This window comes from Saccopteryx leptura, chromosome 2 (assembly GCF_036850995.1).
Source record: "Saccopteryx leptura isolate mSacLep1 chromosome 2, mSacLep1_pri_phased_curated, whole genome shotgun sequence".
Taxonomy (NCBI): Eukaryota; Metazoa; Chordata; class Mammalia; order Chiroptera; family Emballonuridae; genus Saccopteryx; species Saccopteryx leptura.
Window position 1 is genome coordinate 18,728,578 of NC_089504.1, and position 5,516 is coordinate 18,734,093.

Sequence of the window (5,516 nt, forward strand, 5' to 3'; positions counted from 1 at the left end):
CCAGGCTGGGCCGTTCAGAGCCGTGTGGGCCATCGATGGCGTGCGGGCCGCAGCCGCAGGGCAGTGAGGTTTTTCTGTATCCGTGGGGTTTTTATGTAGGAGAGCCTGCTATCTTCAAGTTTAGGGCTCCCTTCTGTCAGTTGAATTGGGGGAGGGAACTCACAGGAGAAAAGCAGAAGAAAGGAAGAGGGCAGAATGATCAACTTTGGGGGGGGGGGCGGGGCAGAGGAAAGTCTGTGGCTTCACCAGAAAACCTGTGAAACTTGAAAACAACGGAACCGAATTTCTAACTGACGTAGACAGGTGATGGCTGAGAGGTCAGACGCCTTGGCTGATCCTGGTTACACGATGGGGAGCTCTGAGCCTAGGAGTGATGTTCATCGCCAGCTCTGTGAACCAGCTGGTCACTGGCAGTTCTCTCATTCAGAACCCGAAGATGTCAGGAGAGGGAGGGCAGGTCAGTCAAGGAAGCCACCTCGTTGTTCTTGCCACAAGCTGGAGGTTCAGGCTGTAGACCCCACCCCAGCCCAGGGCAGAGGACTCGGCACTGTCTCACCTCTGAGCCTGACCTGGCTTCCACTGGAACTTACTGGACCTCCTGGGTGGGTTTGTCTCACCAACCCTTCTTGGGTACGCAAAAGTCCTTTTGTTTGCCCAGCTCCCTACCTGGCATAAAAACTTTAAACATCTCTTTCCACTCAACCAAACTCTTATCCATCTTTGACTCTGTTTGTCCAAACATAAGCAGAGGGGAGGTGCAAAGTGTTGGAATTCCTGATTATTTTTTTTTATTCATTTTAGAGAGGAGAGAGAAGGGAGACAGAGAGACAGAGAGGGAGAGAGAGAGGAGAGAGAGACAGAGAGAGAAGGTAGGGAGGAGCTGGAAGCATCAACTCCCATATGTGCCTTGACCAGGCAAGCCCAGGGTTTTGAACCGGCGACCTCAGCATTTCCAGGTCGATGCTTTATCCACTGCACCACCACAGGTCAGGCGGAATTCCTGATTATTTTAAAAGTCAGATTTGTCTAACTATGTATATGCTCATTATGGTTCAGGCTTCCTATTGGAGGTCCTGGAGGCTCCTTCTTTAATGAGTAAATGAGAATGATTGGTAACTGACATGACTTTTATGTTGGCAAACTTGACCAAAATGCTGAAAAATTTTGTTCCTGTAATTGGTTTAGTTACAGCCTGGAGTTTATATCGCTAATTGGATCAGCGTGTGTTTTCTTCGTGAATGGTACGTAACATTGACTCTGTCCAAATTTATTCAGATCTTTGTCAGACAACCACAGAAGACCTACTGTGAGCCTAGGGAGACCGACTGAATGAAAAGCAGCTTCTGTGCGTGTTTGGAGAATGGAGGAAGTCAACGGACTATGAGTGTCGTATGGTTAAGACAGTTTTGGAAGAAATCGGGCTGGTTGGGACTCACAAACCTGCCAGGTGTGATTGAGCCTGGAAGAGGCTCCGAGGGGCATTATTGGGCATAGTTATGTTCGGGGTTTCAGAATCAGATTGACTGGGTTTACATTTAGATTTCACCCCTTGCTAGTCCTGTGACCTTGGGGAGGTTATTGAAAATTTTGTGCCCAGTTTCCTCATTTACAGAACGGGAATACTGATGATTACATCTAGTTCAACAGGCTCTTGTGTACTTTAAATAAGTGCCTGTAAAGTACTTCATTTCGTGTCAGGCATCTCGTCAGCCTTCAATCAATGTATGCGATAATGATAACTATTAATATGCTTATCTCAGCTGAGACCTAAAGAATGAATGAGAGTGAGTCATGCATACATAGTTAAGGGAGGGCGTTCCAGGTCAAGGGCAGAGCCTGACTTCACAACTCCGAACTAAGCGCACACAGAATGCTATGGTAACTCAGGTTCAGTTTGGCTGGAGCAGAATGCACGGTGTGTAGGTGGCGGTGGGAATTGTAGCAAAGGTAACTCCGGTGAAGTAGGCTGAATCCACCACTCAGGGTGTAGGCAAGCTGCAACTTTGGGCAGCTGTGTTTCTGAGAACTAAGCCTGTTTACAAATCTCAGGCTCTGAAGACAACTTAAATTTACAGGTGAATGGCGTCCCAACCACTGATGCTTTGTATGTGTTAATATGAGTTAGGGGAATGGCAGATGTTTGAGATGAAAGCATTTGGCACAGAGATTCATGGAAAATATTTTAAAAATAACAACATGGAAAGAAATTTGTAGCAACCCGATGGAAAGCCATTCCCCTTGTGGAAGAAAAATATCAAGGTCTGGGTTTAGGTCTTGGATGGTGTACTAAACTTCTGGAAACAAAGTTCTTGCTGGATCCTTGGAAAGAGGTTTTGAAATTGGTCCTTGGGAATTGTGCCTTCTGGTCTGTGCTGGTAGAGAGGGTGTGTGTGTGTGCATGTGTGTGCAAGCACATGCACCAGATGGATGGATGGATGGATGGATGGATGGACGCATTGTGTCTGGGTTTCAGGAACTGGAGAGAATGGGACAACTGGTCACTTCCCTTCTGACGTGTGGCTTGTGTTCCATTGATGTGCTGTTAATCCAGAAAGGAATGTGTTCTGTATGGTGTAAGGCAGGGGTCCCCAAACTACGGCCCGCGGGCCGCATGCGGCCCCCTGAGGCCATTTATCCGACCCCCACCGCACTTCCGGAAGGGGCACCTCTTTCATTGTTGGTCAGTGAGAGGAGCATAGTCCCCATTGAAATACTGGTCAGTTTGTTGATTTAAATTTACTTTTTCTTTATTTTAAATATTGTATTTGTTCCCGTTTTGTTTTTTTACTTTAAAATAAGATATGTGCAGTGTGCATAGGGATTTGTTCATAGTTTTTTTATAGTCCGGCCCTCCAATGGTCTGAGTAACAGTGAACTGGCCCCCTGTGTAAAAAGTTTGGGGACCCCTGGTGTAAGGGCATCTAGGAGAACGAGCTGCTCCTTTTCTGTGTGAAGCCTCGATTCTTATAGGAGCCACAGGGGAGAACCCCATCTTCTAGACAAACTTGTTGAAGGGTACCTCCTATCTGCTCCTTCATACACTTGAAGGGGAAAGAGGAAATGAGGGAGAGAATATAGAGTCCTCAAGTCGATGGACCTGAAGTTTTCCCAGCCAACAACCCTTCCTTCTCTTTCCTATATTCTTTCTCGTTCTTCAAGTCTCATCTCGAGTGCTGCCCCCTCTAAGAAGCCTTCCGGGTCTTCTCCAGCTCCGTGTCCTCTGACCATTCATGTACAGACAATGTTCTGCCCTTACCTGACGGCTTGCAGTTCTCTCTGAGCATCACTGTGCACCCTGCCATCCGCCTTCTCTTGTTGGCTGTGCCCCCTGCTTGGAACACCTGTCTCTCCCTTCTTGACCCGGCTGACTCCCACTCGTGTTTAGAACTCCATCTGATCATCCCATTCTTCTTGTCAAGCCTGGGTCCCTCTCAGGCTTGGCCTTTGACATTCAAGTATGTGTTCCCTCTGTCATGCTTTTACCAAGAGACAGGAAAGTCCCCAAGGGCAGGGGCCATGCAGTGCTTATTTTATCCATTTAGAAAGCCTATCACCGAGCACAGTAGACATGTGAGTATGTGGATTGTTAGGGACCAGCATCTGTGGTTCTTGAACTATGGCCCCCTGATCAGTAGCAACTATATTATGTGGAAAGTTTTTAGAAAAGTATATTCTTGGGCCCTGTTCCAAAACTACTATATTGGAAACCTTGGAGACGAGCCAAAACAATCTTCACAAGAAGATTCTGATACGTGCTAAAGCTTGAACACCAGTGGTCTAGAGAGAAGTGCTGGACCACCGTGATGAGAATGCCGTAGCTCCTAAGAGGTTCTGCGAACACTAGCTTTTAGTGAGACTCAAGGACACCACGAGCTACAGACAAACAGTTCTTCTTTCTCTGTTAGGAGGCTAATCCTGGAGAGTCGGGGGGCAGTCTTCTGTGGATGTGGACTGAAACTGTTGAAAAAACTCATATAACTAACTGTCCATAGCTATCATGACACATCTCCTTGGCACTGACGTCTTTCCCCTTTTTAGTGAAAAAAAAATGAATTGCTATATATTTGACCTGCACCCCCATAACCTTGATACCTTTTATGGCTATTTTTTTTGGTCTCTATACACCTGGCCTATCCAAGTGTCCTTAGCAAGTATTTGAATTCTAAGTAAATCACACCACCTCTTACCCCCTAGTCCTCAACGTCCACCTCCTCTGCTACTTAGCGGTTACTTTCTACAGTTCTCTTAACCCCACTGCCCACCACCTCCCGGCCCTTTCTCCCCAGGGTCCCTGCTCCAGCGTCCTGTCCGCTTCAGCACCGCAGCGTAGCCCAGGACTCCCTGCCCACCTCTCTCGGCCTCGCCACCCTGGAGTACCCTGATCTAACCTTCCGTGGTCAGTGTCCACATCGCCAGTGTCCACATCGCCAGTGTCCACATTGCCAGTGTCCACATCGCCTAGGAGCCTTCTCTGGTGGCCTGAGCCTGATTCTCCTGCCAGCGTGAGACATAAATGTTCTGGAGGAGATCAATGCCCCCGGGAAGTCCCTCAGTGGGAGTGAATAGGGCAAGATCCCCAGCTCCCTGTGTCTCGGGTGGAGTAACGTCTTGGAGGGTGCTCTCCGCTGGTTCAGAGATCCCCAGGGTGTTAAACTGCCAGGGGTTCACACACAGAGCAGGAACGTGTTTGATTCCACATCCTCTCTAGGCTACCTTCCCATCCTTGTTTCCTATCCCTCCTCCTCTACTGGTAGTCGGGGAGGGGTCATCGTCCAGATAAACTCCCCACACTTGAATCCTTGCCTCCTTGTTTGCTTCTGAAGGGACCCAAACCGAGATGCACATCTGCAAAGCTCTTAGCAGTTTGGTGTCTGTCTACCTCCCCGGCATTACCTATCACTTTTCTTCCTTGTGGCTCCTAATTTATTTATTTAAAAAAAAATTTTTTTTATTCATTTTAGAGAGGAGAGGGAGAGAGAGAGAGAGACAGAGACAGAGACAGAGAGAGAAAGAGAGAGAGGAGAGACAGAGAGAGAGAAGGGGGGAGGAGCTGGAAGCATCAACTCCCATATGTGCCTTGACCAGGCAAGCCCAGGGTTTCGAACCGGCGACCTCAGCATTTCCAGGTCGACGCTTTACTGCGCTACCACAGGTCAGGCATGGCTCCTAATTTAATGCTTATCGGCATTCCAGATCCCTGGCCTGAACACTTGTCATTCCCTAAGTAATCCGTGTCCTCTTTCAGCCGCTTGGTCTTTGCACTTGTTGTTATCTGTGCCTGCAACATTTACATATATATTTCCTCTGGGTTGGCGTCCGCCATTGACAACACTGCAGGCCAGTGGGCTAGTTCCTTGTCTCTCTGTATTTGGATGGAAAACTCTAGGAGGGCTGTGACTATGACTGTCTGTCTTGGCCACCACTCTTATCAGTGCTTCATCTAATGCATTGCACACAGTAATGCTCAATACGCAATCGTTCAACATATAATAAACTAAGCTAATGCATTTAAAAAC